At 32.7% G+C, this 16,650-nt stretch overlaps 1 protein-coding gene and 1 long non-coding RNA gene across 6 annotated transcripts in view; one reads left to right on the top strand and one right to left on the bottom strand.

The window, feature by feature from the left end:
- LOC145944705 (uncharacterized) overlaps positions 1-3,629 on the bottom strand; it is a 171,760-nt gene extending 168,131 nt beyond the window's left edge. The window contains exons 1-2 of one of the 5 annotated variants that reach the window (XM_083053243.1): positions 3,161-3,629; positions 2,348-2,668 (exon numbers count right to left, since the gene is read on the bottom strand). The gene's annotated coding sequence lies outside the window, so the exon portion shown is untranslated. Of the gene's footprint in view, positions 1-2,347 lie in introns of all 5 variants that reach the window. The other 4 variants (XM_083053244.1, XM_083053245.1, XM_083053246.1 and 1 more) reach the window with 4 other exon arrangements.
- The window catches only part of LOC145944708 (uncharacterized), a 189,807-nt gene that overhangs the window by 169,702 nt on the left and 3,455 nt on the right, over positions 1-16,650 (top strand). Inside the window, exon 5 of the long non-coding RNA XR_014426729.1 lies at positions 4,698-4,776. This is a non-coding gene — a long non-coding RNA (uncharacterized LOC145944708). The remainder of the gene's footprint in view (positions 1-4,697; positions 4,777-16,650) is intronic.

Here is a 16,650-nt window from a genome sequence, read left to right as displayed (position 1 = left end):
TTTTTTAAATTATGAAAATGTATAAGCAATGGTGTCTAATTAACATTAACATAAACATTAAAGAAAAAGCGAGACATATACATATATATTTCTATACTTAAAAATTTTTGTAAAATTTGATTAATTTTGCGTAAAATCTGTTCTCTCTCCTCTCTTTGAGAAATATTAATAATAATTTTTGTTACCTCCGATTATTTTTTAATACAAGTGATTATTATTATTGATTTTCCGAGAATTTGCTTCTTCGTGCGCACGTGAAAGCTTTTGGTTAACATCGATTTTACGGTCGATTGTTTTTCTTGGGCAACTCAAAAACTATTTTTGTGGATAGATATCGACGAGTGGTTGCTTTGGCGAGCAACTGCAACGTTTACGAGACTTTGGGTAAACAATTGCGATTATTTAATGATTTCTCAAGAGAACCATCCTCGTTTCGTAAACATACTAATAAATCGCATGAAATATTCTCTTCATCTTGACGTAAACGGTCGTGCAACATAAGTCCGATATCTGAATCTGAAATAGTCCTATACAGTTCCTAGATTCTGAATTAAACATTTTTATTCAATCTTTTAATTTCAAAATAAATATTTAAATGAAGAATCACTTATTACGTGAGTAAACATATTTTAAAAAGTTATTGAAACATTAATTAACAAGAATTTGTAATTGTTCTTACAAACAATTTAAATTATATAAATAATACGGATATATCCAACATATATAATTAAAATTTTTTTGGCTGTATGACAGCTGTTGTCTGATCAAAATATAAAATTGATTTGTTAATATTAAAATTTTTTAAATTAATGCCATGTATTTTTGAGATTGGTTGAGATTCAGAGAATTTATGAATAGTAATGATAACTTTGGACAGGGTTATGAAAATTACTATTCAATCAATCCGAGGCCGAATATCCGATTTTTGCGGGAACTCACGCGAAGTTGATATGATCGTAATGCGACATTAATTAATAATTCGGCAGAAAGAGAGCATTGCACATCCGCGGCGCGAGGAGGTTCGACTTGATTAGTATACGGGACGCGTGCTAATTTAAATATCATTTGCACGGAGCTCAAGTGCCAGCAGTCATTAGCGTGGAAAGAATTTAATTACAATTGTTCGTAATCAGTACACGCTGCGGCGCTGATTTCAAGTTAATCCCCGCGCGCGCTTTCAGTGCTCGTCCGAGTGGATAAACGAGTCCTTATTCGGGAGCGACGGCACGTCCTGATAAGCAGAAATTGATAACGAATTTTCCGGCGTTTTAGTGCAGCGCGAGGGTGCCCGTCGCCTAGTCTATGAAAGCAAACGACAATGGTAATACGGGAGTTTAGCGTCAAGTTTTGTATGAGCCGCGCCGAGCCGAGATTTTGCGAGTAAAGCGCGTAAAGCTCGCGAGCAATCGTGTAGACTGATATCCGCAGCTGCGCGATGCGAAACAGAATTAAGTTGTAAAGTTCACTCAGCAGTAATCTAACTCGTTGCTTGAAACAGGCGACAATACGATGTATATTTGAAGATATAACGTGGCACGCGTGTAATAAATGACGCGATTAAAACTCGCGTATCCGTAAATGCCTTTGGATTCTGTTTGTATTTAAAATTTGTGCATTTTTATATTTGTGAATAGGTGTGTTTCGATATTCTTTTTTCGCTTTTTTTTTATATCCACGTTTCTCGTGATCGTTTGGTGTCGTAATTTTTATAGAATGGCTAAATATATCCGCGAATATATTTGAAGGCTTTTCGTTATCCGGATATTTATTTTATTACTGCGGTGCTTGGAATATTTACATCTGTAGATAGTTGAATATTTATGTTATTACTATGTAAAACACTACGTCGCTCGAAACATGTGACAATACCAGGCAATGCATATTCGAGAACGTAACGTAGAGTATGTAATAAATTACACGATAAAAGTTCATGAATCCGCTTTTAGATTTTATGCGCTTGAATGTTTGGATTGAACATTAACGAAAATATTTTTCAATATTTTTCTTTCCGATTTCGAGTCTTGAATTTTAGGACAATCTACAAATATATAAAGATTCTTTATAAAATATAGACAAAACATCTACTTACCTAAATATGCAAGAATTGCGTAAACAACTAATTGTAAGTAATGGCAAATTACTTGTTTATAAAAATAATCAAACTTTTTCTAGATTTAAAAATGTTTTTAATAATAATTTTTTCTTAAAAATTTATATAGCAAAATTTATATAGTATAATTATATTGTTAATATATTTTAATGTCATTCCAACATTTTTAATTTATTATTCAACATCAAGCATTTTTTATTCGGAACGTAAATATAATTAAAGATTGTCAATACTTACCAAAAATACTTCAGTAGAGAGAAAGCGATTCTGTCGGATATCAAAACAGATCCATCTAACTCTGTCTCTCGAGTAGCTGAATTGAATTCACCGATTTCTCAAAAATATCTGGCTGCAGATCGATCAACTTCAAAGTCTTACTGGTCTTCGATAATTCCACTTATGTCGCTTTTACTGCATTCAGTACTATTCAAACAGAACTCTTCGGAGTCATGATGGGGCAGGATAACCAAAGGTCCTTTAAATGTCAAGCTCTTTCACTTTAAGATTTTCGAAGCGCGGAAGCAAAAGTATCCTACAGCAAAGATTCGAAGGGGAATCCTAAAGAAATATTCGCCAGGATTGAGAATTTGTGCTAGAGATACAGTAAAAATGTCTTGAATAATCGGTCGCTGAATCGCAAAATGCGCGAGACACTACGTTAATTCTTTATTGGTCACACTCTTTTATCAACTTTACATTGATCGATTCAGATTCTATATAAAGAATCGAGAAACGAAACTGAAAATAGTTCTCCCTGAATGTTATAAAACATAACACACGGCTTTAACGTGGATCTTTAAAAAGTTTGAGAACTCTCCGACCACGTGACTAAAAATCTGCGCGATGCAAAAAGTTATTCAGTGATCTTGGAACGATCCTCAAAATGTTTCTGAAACTGAAATCTTGTAAATCCTTCGAGATTTTCGCAGATTGTTAAAAAAATGTCTGATCTGTGATGCTTCTCGACAAAAATGTTCAAAGATTCTTAAAAGAGTTTCTCAGAGTTTTCGGCGACTCTTGATAACACTTTCCGACCGTTCTTTTACACACCTCAAAATTTACACAGGATCTCTTTTCTCAAAAACTTGCGACCTTCGTCATGCTTTTTACAGACTCTAGTTTACCGTCTCTCGTAAACTTGTCCAAAAATGCTTTAAACTTATGCGAGAGATATCTCAGAGAGAAAGGGAGAGAGCCTCTCCTTAAAGTACACGCGGAGTCTCGCCTTCTCTCATAGACCTCTCCAAGGATTCTCAAAAATTCTAAGAGAGTTTCGAGGATACTTGGATCTCTTCTTCTTCCGACGATTCCCTCAAACTCTCTCGGGACCAGAGCTGGTCGGCAAAAAACGGAAACGACCGCGCGCAGGATCCGGCACGTCGATCCGTCGATCTTGATCTTCGGTGATTTGTTGGCGTTTTCTCGACGTTTATTCGATGTCGCGTACGCGAAGCGGAGACTACAGTACGTAGAGGTGGAGGTGTCGCGACCCTAGACAGACGCAAACTGACGACTCGGCGCTCAGCACCCGCGCCGCGACGTTAGGTACCCCCCGGTGTTCGCCGCCCACGGCGACCTCTCGCACGCGCGAACCCGCCGCGCATATTCCGGAGCAAACGCGGCTCCGGATGCGTCGCGACGCATGCTGCGCGTGCAGTCGAGCGGAAGGTGAGACGACGCGGAAGAAGCTGCGAAGAATGCACGCAACAGTTGTTCGAGGATCCTTAAATTCGAGAGTGCTCGTATGCGTACTTCGGCGCGATAATGCTCGAATTTCACGATAAACTTTACACCCCTCCTTCCATCAAAAGGATGCGCGATGGTTGAATCTGATTTTTTTTTTTTTTTTTTAATTATCATCAGATACTGTAGTACGCAGAATTTTCTCTTAGAATTTACCCTGAAAATCATGGTAATCGTGGGACAATATGATATAGAAAGAATTTTTAAAATGTTTGATTAATTTTACTATACTTTTAGTAAAATTAATCAAACATATTTTATATTTTATTGTGATAGATAGTATTATTTTTTATTGTGATAAATATTAATCAGAAATTTTCATAAAATTCTTTCCATACCATATTATCTCACGATTACCATGATTTTCAGAGTAAATTCTAGAAGAAAAAAATTCTCTTTGTGTACATCTTTAAACTACACACATGGTATAAAAAATGTTATATTAATAATACAATGTAAAAACTTTACACGTATAAAAATATGATTAAAATAATCTCCTTTCAATCTTGTAATTTCTCAACGAATTTGTTTTAATCGATTTTATATCGATTTTGTCAAGCCAAGAGTTTTATAAAATTTTTCTTATTAAAATTACAGTTGCAAGTTTATAGGACCTTTTGCATTATTTCTTTCCATCGAAACTAGACAAATCAGTACTACATGATTTAATCTGTAAACTGTATTAATAAAAATTAGATTAAGTTTGAAATTGCCGTTAGCACAATTTTATCAATTAAGGATTAAATAATTATGCAGTAGTTTCTTGAAATTTATCCTCGTTAATTTTAATACTTCTCCAAACGTATTTTCACACTAATATCGTATTCCTTTTATATCATAATAGATCACATGACGTCAGAGGCGCAGACAACAACTTCAATATGCTGTATTCGCTGAAATAGACGGGGATTGGACACCGTGGAGTGAGTATTCATTAATTTTTATTTTCCAAAAATTTTTTATCTGTCTTCCCAGAGGGCAAAAATTAATAAAGTTCTACTATATAAAAATATTGTTACACGAAAATACGAATATATGTATTTTCATATTATATTTTTATATATATTTTTATACAGTATTATTCTGCAGGTTTTTAAATTTGGATATCCTTAAATTAAAATATCCTCACAAATTTATATATAAAGTGTATGCATACGAGTATATAAACTCGAAAATGTGAAGTCTAAAATACTGAATTATTTATGATATCTCGATCTATCTTATCAAATATATGTCTTGTAAAATATGATTTTAACACAAGCTAGATCTCTTCCGCGAATGTAAAATTCTCTCAAATGCAAATATTTTTGAATTAAGGTGCCATAAATATCTCCAAACATCCGTTAACATTCGATTTGAACCAATTTGCTAAGTGCTACACGTGCCGTGTACCACGCTAATCACATAACGTTAAATTGCAACAACAATCTGCTAATACATCTGCGCACGCGATCGTCTCGCGGAGCCGATCCTGACACGCGTATCGCGTCACGTGACTCCGCGGATCACGGCAGGCGATCCAGCAAAGTTTCATGTCCGGTCTGACAGCGCGGCTTTGAGAACGTGCGCTCGCGCACCTATACCCACGTGCATGTGTGATGCGGTAGCTTCACGTACAGCGGCGGGACGTCGACGTGAAACGAAATGCCGTGAGGCATGAGAACGGAATTCCCAACGGGAGCATAAAGCCGCGGACGCCCCTTTTCCGGCAGCGTCTCGACGCCTGCCGACGCTCGCGTATATGTGCCACGTCACGTGGCCGACGCGCGAGATCCGGCCGACAACGCGACGCGACGCACCGCGACGCGAGAGTCCTGAGAAAATAGCGAAACGCCGGCCGGACCGTGTTCCTCCGGCTAGGAGCGAGCGGTAGCTCTGAATGGGGTTTGAGGGAGGATTTTTAAATGAACTTAAAACAGTTTTAAAATGTGGGAACAATAGAGAACTGGAGAAAGAGAGAGCTGGGAGAGATATACTGTATTATGTCTTCTGTAAGAATATATATATACGAGAATTGCAGATTTTTTTAAAGAGGATGATTGTGTACGCGCGCTTGGGGATGATGCGAGAAGCTTAGTTTCGTAAAAATAAATTATTATTCACACCTAAATGATGAAAAAGTACTCTCCTATTTTATACGAAATATTAATAATTTTGATTGATATTAAAAAATCATTTTTCTCTTCAAATTCTGTTTCAAATATACAGACACTAAAATTTTCAATTTATCCATAAATGAAGACGTACGATATTAGATTCATCATCGTATCAAACTTCGATATCAATTATCCAAAAACATCGTAAATTGTATATGCATTTATATACAATTATTGCATATAATTATATGCACGATTTTCTTCTGACTTGACTTTTTAAGTTAAGTTCTTAGAATATCTATCTGACAACTGTGTTTAATTAAGGGGTTTGGACGTAAAATCAGGTAACTGACATTTGCATAAATGTCAGTTACTCGAGTTTACCGGGTTTTACCTTCAAACCCCTCAATTAGTTACTCACTAATGGTTCCTGTCATCTTCGAAGTACTTCCATGTAGCAATACACTTAATGAGTTGGTGTTTCCGCTACTCGAAACAAGTTTGCTGTTATATTTTTTAAGGTTTCTGTTAACATGACTGTGTCACATATTTCTCTAAATGTTAACATTACTTAAAAATCGAGACTCATCTTTAAAGTAAGTTTAATTTTTAACTGAACATAATAAGAGATAAAAAAAGAGGATTACGTCCGAAATATGGATAAACTGAATATGTAGTACGATATATAATACGATAGATATATATATAATAATAATATTTTCTCGAGAGTTTCTTGATAAAAATTACAGAGCCATATCTGAAAATAATAGTACAGAATAGATAATAATTTCTGATTTTTGAGCTTTCAAATCTATGTCTGAATTCCCTCTGGATTCAGCTGTATTGATTTTATGATCGCGACATTTGACAGGGAAGGAAAACAAAGAAAGTAACAAAGGTGACTTGGGAGAAGGTAAAGTGAGGCGGAGGGTGTATGTGTACGTGGGAGGGGGTTGAAGGGGGATAAAGAAATTGGTGTACAAGGGAACGGCCGTCGAAGTAAGGTGCTCCGCAAGCGTAGCCCGTAACTTTGGCCTATCAAGAACATCTGCGAGGAAACTGTGCGCGGAACGAGCCCAAGTTACCTGCAATTGACAAATTTCCGATGGCTACTTCGTGGCCGTCGCCTTCGCGGCAATTAGTCGCGATGGACTTTGGAAACACTCGGCGGGTGACGTCGATCATGACTAATTGCTAGAAACAAGGTGATGCGCTTGATAAATCCTTCCCGATCCCTATCGTCTCTCTCGCCTCTTTATAATTTTTTCTTCGTCTTCATCTTTAAAAGTTGTTTAAATCGACGAGATCGAAAAAATCTCGCGAAACAATTTTTTTAAAACTTATCTCTATAGCCCGAATCGTCAAATATATTTAAATATTGGTTCAACTTTTTTATTAAGTATGTGAATTATAATAATTTATAATTAATAAAAGATAATAATTAATATTAATAATTTTTATGAACTAGAACTACACAAACGCGCGCTACACTCGATTTTATATAAAAAGAATGATATTTTTATATAAAGTTTGTTTAAACTTGGTTAATATTTTTTGACACAAATCAGCTGATTAAAGCGCTAATTTGCTAATTAAATTTTAAAATAAAAATATGTTATACAAATTAAAATAATAATGTTAGAAATATTATGTTATAATACTTAAACTCGAATATTTTTTTACAGAAATCAGCTGATAGCTGTCAAAAACATTAATCGAGTTTAAAGTACTATAACATTTTATTTAAAACATTATTATTTTATAATTTTTATTACATACTTATTTTAAAATTTAATTAACAAATTAACGTTTTAATCAACTGATTTCTGTCAAAAAATATTAATTAAGCGTTAATTTGCTAATTAAATTTTAAAATAATAATAGGTTATAAAATGTAAAACAGTAATATGTTATAAATTATAATGGCGGATCCTGGGGGGGGGGGGGTTACCCCCCTTGCAAATTAAAAGAAACAGTTTTGCTGAATTTGTTTAAAAAATATAAATAAAGAAAAACAAACATTAAAGAGCTATCGACGTCAGGATCCGCTAGTGTATATATATAAGTATAGATTAAGTCAGACATAGGACGAAATGATGGATAATTTCATTGCACGAAAATAATTAGGTGAAATACTTTATATCTATATAATATATATAATATATAATATATATTATACCTATATAATATATATTATATCTATATAATTATATATTACAATATAGATACAAAGAATTTCGCCTAATTATTGTTGTACAACGAAATTATCTCATCATTTCGTCCTATGTCTGACTTAATCTATACTTAATTCCTTGAATGCGTAATGAATATAATTTACAGTGTATCTTATACATACATATTGTATATATTATATAGATATAAAAAATTTCGCCTAATTATTTTCGTACAACGAAATTATCTCATCATTTCGTCCTATGTCTGACTTAATCTATACTTAACTCCTTGAATGCGTAATGAGTATAATTTACAATTTACAGTGTATCTTATACTTTTATATATATATATATTTTATATATATGTATATTATATATATATATATATATATATATATATATAAAAGTATAAGGTACACTGTAAATTATACTCATTACCCATTCAAGGAGTTAAGTATAGATTAAGTCAGACATAGGACGAAATGATGAGATAATTTCGTTGCACGAAAATAATTAGGCGAAATTCTTTATATCTATATAATATATACAATATGTATGTATAAGATACATTGTAAATTATACTCATTACGCATTCAAGGAGTTAAGTATAGATTAAGTCAGACATAGGACGAAATGATGAGATAATTTCGTTGCACGAAAATAATTAGGCGAAATTCTTTATATCTATAATATATATATATATACACTGGCGGATCCTGGGGGGGGGGGGTTACCCCCCCCCCCCTGCAAATTGAAAGAAACAGTTTTGCTGAATTTGTTTAAAAAATATAAATAAAGAAAAACAAACATTAAAGAGCTATCGACGTCGTTAATCCTAGAATAAAAGCTAATCATGAAACCAAAAATATTAAATAAAATAATTTTGCAACCCCTCCCCTCCCATTATCGACGTCAGGATCCGCTAGTGGTTATAAATAATATGTTATAATGCCTTATCTGCGATTAATATTTTTTGACAAATCAGCTGATAACTGTCAAAAATATTAATCGAGTTTAAGGAATTATAACATATCATTTAAAACATATTATTATTTTAATTTTTATAACATATTCTTATTTTAAAAATTAATTAGCAAATTAACACTTTAATCAGCTGATTTCTGTCAAAAAATATTAATAAGGTGTTAATTTGTGAATAAAATAAAATAAAAATATGTTATAAAAATTAAAATATTCTAATATGTTTTAAATAAAATGTTATAGTACTTTAAACTCAATTAATATTTTTGACAGTTATCAGCTGATTTCTGTATCATTCTTTTTAACATAAAATCGAGGAATAGCGCGCGCTTGTGTTGTTCTAGTCCCTTTCTAAAAAAGGCATTCTTTTTTAAAAAAGGCATATTCAGTCGATTCTCGCAAGTATTGTTGCCTATTTTTCGCGATGTTGATTAGTTGCCTCGATTTGCGTTGTGCGTTATATTCATAGCATCGAGAGGCTGTTATCACGAAGGTTAGCAGTTTGACAGTTTGTCCAAAATAAAATAAAATAAAATAATATGTTTTAAATAATATGTTATGTATTAATACTTTAAATTCGATTCATATTTTTGACAGTTATTAACCGATTTCTGTCAAAAAATATTATTCGCGGACAAAGTATATATAATATTATAAGTATATATTCTAACATATTATATTATTTACAACATATTATTATAATTAAAACAATAATATTTTGTAAGTAATATAATATATTATAATATTTTATCCGCGATTAATATTTTTTGACAGAAATCAGCTGATAACTGTCAAAAATATTAATCGAGTTTAAAGTATTATAACATATTATTTAAAACATAATATATTATTTTATTTAATTTTATTTTGGACAAACTGTCAAACTGCTAACCCTCGCGATGATAGCTCGATGCTACGAATATAACGCACAACGCGAATCGAGACAGCCAATCAACATCGCTGAAAAGCAACAACAATGTCAATAGCATACCTATTTTAGAAAGGGATTAATATTATTATTTATAATAATTCAACTTTCTCTCTTTTTTATTTAAACGTTAATTTTTTTTTTAACATTGGCTTTTCCTATTATAAAAAATGGCATTATATAAAATATTATCAGGGGATCGAAATTGACATAATAATTAACAAAAAACAGAATATCGAAAAGGAAATTTAATATAACTATCGTTATTTCTTCATTAATACCATAAGGTGCGTCGCATTAATATCGATCAGCTTTCTCGAAAGGGACTACGTCACATCAATATCAATTAACGCGGTAAGTAATAGAAGATCGCGTGCTGCGCCAGTCATTTGCTCATCCTGCCGATATCCTCGCCCTGAATAGCCTCCTGCTGCGATCATCAAGTCCTATTGGTCGTAAAGCGAATGATCGATAACATCCGCGCCACACGCGCAAAATAGGCATATTAGCACCAATCAATAACCAATAAATAAATACTTTTAATCAAACGACAAAATTGCAATGATACATATATCTCTTTCTCTTCTAAAAATATAACATTCTATATAAAAGGTTATTATATGCACCGTCTTTCAATTATATTTCAGTTATAAACATAGGGTGTAAAAAGTACAATGGAAAAATTTTTCCTCAGTTTTTAGTGTCAAGTTGATTTTCCTTAATGAGAATTTAACGCGAAGCTTAATTATATCGTCGATTATTGGAAGTTAAATAATACTATAAATCAATAACTTGTAAACTTATGACATTTTAAATGCTTATTTTTAGTTAACAGTATGTTTTAATGACGAATTCCTTACCTAATTTTGAGACAATCTTTTTCTTGAAAAAAATGTTTTGAAGATTCATTATTCTTTTATGAGAAATAACTAGTAAAAGAGTATTTTTCAGTTATTAATTTTACAGGATTTTCCAACGAAATTTTAATTGGTAGTTTTATTTTAAAGTTTTTATGAATATATTTATGAATATATGATATACGTAAAAACATAAACATGTAATATTGAAAATTGAAAAGTTTAGTTAAAGAGAGGAGAAAAATTGACTTCATAGATATTAATCTTATGTAATCTTATGCATCTGTGCGATCTATTATTTTTTCCAAGCTTCTCGAAAGGTCTTTTTCCACTCAAAAGAGTGAATAAAAAAAATTAAACTAACAATAGAAAGGAAAGAGAGAGGAGAGAACACATTCCCATTAAACTGACGAATCTCAGCCTTTCGGATGCGGTTGCCGAAAGCGCATATTAGTGCGTTTTCGGGAACAATGATGTCGGAAGAAGGCCGAGAAAGTGGAAGGGGTGGCGGAAGGAGGAGGAGAGAGATCGCACGGTCGGCCATTTATCAAAAACACGTAACACCTATGCAAGAAAAATCGACGATGTTTTAGTCGGCGTGCTTATGACGCGGGAGATGGATGTACGAACCGAAACCTTGTACATTCTAAGGGGCGGCAAGAACATTATGTATTATACGCTCCTACGCCGCGCTTCTCTCCCACCCTCTCTTACACCCTCGCGAAGTCCTTCGTGACGGAAGGGCGGCGCGCAACCAACAACCGCTGCTTCTTTTGCTCGAATTCTTGAGAAAAAAGTGCGTAACTTCATGCAGACTACAAAAAGGGATGTAACATTAGGGTGTCCAAGCAGTTAAGGAGATATATACATATATATAAAATATATACGTGAGAAACGGAGAGATAAAATAATCAACACTGACATATTTATATCCTTCTATCTCCTTTAATAGGTATTATTTCGTAATTCACGGAGCTTTCTGATCTAAATAAGAAATCTCTGTGATTTACAAAATAATTTATTTTTAATACAATTATAAAATATACAACTGAGAAGCTTTATTTTAAAGTTACACCCAATATATATTTCGTAGATAATTTTTGACCTGTCCTTTCAATTTGACATTTGCGGAAAATGTTACTTGCGACCAGCGATCGCCTCAAATACGGTGCAATCCTTAATACATGATATTCAAATAATTAGCAAAATATTTTAAAAAATAGTTAACACAATAAATGTGAAGAAATAAATAATAAAGTTAATAAATTATATATTATAATATAAGCAATCACACATAATCATAATCGTGCTATATAATATAATCACTTTATAAAAATAAATTATTTAATTTCGTTTTTAAGATTTATGGACGTATCGTATCGATAATCGAAGAGCAATCAGGGAAATTCGAGTACAGAGTTAAAGGCGGATTTGAATCGGATGCAGCGGATGCGCATAATAAAATAAAACCACGTACTGATGGATCACAATACTGGCGCATTAGTAGCCGGCAGTAAAGCTTAATGTTGATTGCGTCGAGTTTCAGCTAAGCCCATAAAAATTCTGATTAACTCGCCAGACGTGACAGCATGTACATTCTATAAGTGCAACGGTACGATAAAAAAATCGAAAACAAGAAAAGAAAAACAAGACACAATGTAGCATATAAAGGAGATATGCGTGTAATTGAAAAAAGATCTCGAGTTACATTATATGCACAAGTTGCGGCTTCGCGTATAATAAAACGATATCGCGGGAAAATCTCGCGATGATGTTGGATTCAATAAAAGAATGCATTCAAAGATGCAATTACATGCGTAAAACGTTCTTTTAAATTTTGAGAAAATTACAGTTCTTGTCTGAAAACATTACAATACAAATATATCTGGATAACAAGTCAATGAATAAAGTTTAATGATAAAATTAACTTATATATATATAACATACGATATTTAGAAAAATACTTAAAAATTCAAACATAAGAATATTATAGAAAATTCGTGAAAAAATAAATAAAATTAATTAGCAATTTTTTATCTTTTAGAGTAGCAGTTTTTTCACATATAGGACTTGAAACTTAATTAATCGTAGCATACATTTAAATAATTATATAATTCTATTTGAAATATTTTTGAAATTGAATTTTTTCAAGAAATATTTTATTTTAAAAATTGTCGAAAAAGAAAAACCCAAATAATTACAGTTGAATAAAAAAAGATACAATTGATATCTAGATATCGTGTTCTCCTGTGTATCCTATTGAATATACGAGTATATTAGCAAATTATAACAAATCAGTGGTAATTAAAGAGATGAAGATTGAAATATACCGGGATCGAGTATCGTCCTGAGAGAATCGAATCGAGTGTACGTAAAAAAAAATCAACCCCTACCCATCTTGCTGGACCGCCATCCAGCATCCCGACATCTCGTGAGATCAGAACTTAAGGCAATTGCGCCTCAGCGCACTGATACAACAAAGGGCACCTTCTAACGCGGTTATACCTCGTAAGCGAAACTCTATTGCTATATCCCATCCTATATTGGCCGTCTCAGAGAACCCACCTTCATCCATCCTACCTCGACTTTCCCCTCCGTTGTTCAACCTCCTTCAACCCTTATCGGTCTATTACTTCCTCTCTCTTTCCGCCGCTCTGTCTCTATCAATACCGACCTAATCTACTTTGCCGGCAAATAGTGTTCGCCTTCCCCAGACAATGTAACCCCCTAGAAACTATACCCTTCCCCGTTCCCGCACTTGTACCTTCTCGCTACAAGTTCATGCTTCAAGCCTCTTCCTCCGCGATTTATCCGTGAGCAGAAAACGCGATCATCGCGCGTCCGCTCGAATTAATTTGGATTGTAGGGATTGTTTTAGGAATGCGAGTAATTTTCGATAAACAAGTGAGAGGACGGTAATCTCGGAGTGAGATAAGCCGAAATAGATTAGCCAAATAGTCGAGTAATTAATTGATCGTTTCGCTTGCCTCCAAAATAATTCCTAGATAGTTGATTACCCTAATTATTAAATACAAAATTGGAAAATAATTTGAAATAGGTCTAAAAGAAAATATATTTAAAAAACAATTTGCAAAAGAGAGCGTCTATTTAATTATATACATCTTCTCATAAGAAAGAAATTCAACTGTCATATTTCTCTACGGATCTTTTCTTATGTACAATAATAAAAAATTTTATGTTAATAATTAGAAAAATATATAAATATATATATATATAAAATGTAAATTCACAATAGTACACAGAAAAAATTTTCTCTTAGAATTTACCCTGAAAATCGTGGTAATCGTGGGACTATATAGTTTAGTAAAATTAATCAAACATATTTTATATTTTATTATGATAGATATTATTTTTTATTGTGATAAATATTAATGAGAGAAATTCTCATAAAATTCTTTCCATACCATATTGTCCCACGATTACCAGGGTTTTCAGGGTAAATTCAAAAAGAAAATTCTATCTCTGTACTATTATAAAAATCACTACATCCATTAATTCAGAAATTAAAAACTTTTAAACTTTGAGATAAATCATTTTATATGTGATCCATTATTATCATCTCGTTCACCTATATACACATATATATGTACATGCACATAGCTATATGTGCACCCTGTTCACTCTATCGCTTATTTAGTATTTCATTAATTCATTTAATTAAAAATAAAAAAAACGGTCTTGCATAATTTGCAAAATTGCGACTAATAAATATTTTCATCATGGGCGAACAAACAGAGCTCGTCGACGTTGCTCGCCGTTGTTTTCGTGCCATCGGCGATTCGCGGGTGAAACGCACCAGGCACCAGCCTCTGTTCCGCACAGCCGCGTCGCTAGTCGCTATCGTTCGCCTCTCTCTCGTATTGCTTGTAATTTAGTAATGAATACGTACGTACAGCGCACGTGAAGTGGTGGGTTGCTGATATGTAGACGCGTAACATCTGGCGGTCTATGAAATGCAGGCACAGCCAAACGAACGGCCTGCAGCTGAACGTTACGACCGACGAGAGTTATGAGCCTCGACTCAATCTCCGGGGCCCACACCCCGATATATAATTGCGATACTAAAGCTCAAGCTTTGGAAATGAGTAAATCGTGCGTTTTTCTCACGCGAATCGAACATTAAAAACGACTCAATCGTCGGAAGGAAACTTTCGGTGACAGGAGTGAATTTTTGGTGAAAAAATTACAAAAATTTTTTTTTTTTGAGATTAAAAAGAAAATTATTGTGGCGCTAAACAGTAGAAAAAACGCTCTACTCTGCAACATTTAAAGATAATAAGTTTCTTTAAAAAAAAAAAAAGATATTTCGTATTTTTATTTGAAAAATAATAATTTTTCGAACATTAAGAACGACTGATGTAATCGTTGGAAGGAAACTTTCGGTGACAGGACTGAATTTTTGGTGAAAAAATTAGGAAAAGTTTTTTTTGAGATTAAAAAGAAAATTATTGTGGCACTAAACAGTAGAAAAAATGCTCTACTCTGCAACATTTAAAGATAATAAGTTTCTTTTAAAAAATAAAACTCCTTTTCGTGCAAAAGATATTTCGCATTTTTGTTTGAAAAATAATAATTTTTCGAACATTAAGAATGATTGATGTAATTGTCGAAAGGAAACCTTCGGTGACAGAACTGAATTTTTAGCGAAAAAATAAAAGATACAGGGAAAATATTTTTTTGAGATTAAAAAGAAAATTATTGTAACACTAAATAGTAGAAAAAACGCTTTACTGCAATATTTAAAGATAATAAGTTTCTTTTAAAAATAAAACTCCTTTTTCGTGCAAAAGATATTTCGCATTTTTGTTTGAAAAATAATAATTTTTCGTTAAAATAAAAGAAGCTATTACTCAAAAATACTTCGTGTGCTTTTTACATATTTACTATTGCTTTCTGCATGTGCTAATTTTTTATAGAAATTTTAACATACACGTTATGCAAATTTTTTAAATATAATAAATTGCAATACGATATCACATATTTACGTCACGATGCCAAATGTAAAGTCGATCTAGCATTAATTACACTTAAGCAATCTTTCGCTTGTGTCATTCATCCATATGAATATAATTGGAAAAAGATCGCGCGTTTAAAGTAAATATAATCACTTGTCATTTATGATTCATTCATTCGCGATATATCCGATACACGGTTGCTATGCACAGAAAAATCCAATGAGTCGCGGCATGACGTAAACATTGTAACATATGCATTTCCGCACTGTGCGTAAAACCAACCATAGTAAGCAAACACATGCACGCATACATATATCATAACCATGACGTTACTATTACCTTAATTGAGGTACTGCAGCGATCGTTTGGCATTCCATTTCGCACTCCCGATGCGTGATTACCGTGTGTTTTGCACCGTTCGTAAAATAAATATAAGTAACATGAAATATTACAGAAATCACTTCATTAAAATCGTCGAACCAATCGAATGTACGATATGGGATATTTATACAAAAATGGCAATATATCTCGTAATATATTTATCGATATATCAAACAAAAAATTTCATAGTTATAGAAACATTTCCAGATCAGTTGCGCATTCAGTAGAAAACAGGAAAAATATTATAAATAATATGAAGCTTCTGCTGAATGCTTTTTTTCATATATGTGATATGTATATATTTTTCGATTATTAAATAAATTTAAATTATCTACACCGACATAGCTTACAGAAGAAAAATATTCATTGTTACCGGTATAAAAAAAAACAAGGATTGAAATAAC

The sequence above is a fragment of the Prenolepis imparis genome, unplaced genomic scaffold (genome assembly GCF_030444845.1).
Source record: "Prenolepis imparis isolate NDT839.2.m4 unplaced genomic scaffold, iyPreImpa1.0 SCAF_13, whole genome shotgun sequence".
Classification (NCBI taxonomy): Eukaryota; Metazoa; Arthropoda; class Insecta; order Hymenoptera; family Formicidae; genus Prenolepis; species Prenolepis imparis.
This window is presented reverse-complemented; position numbering and strand designations above follow the sequence as displayed.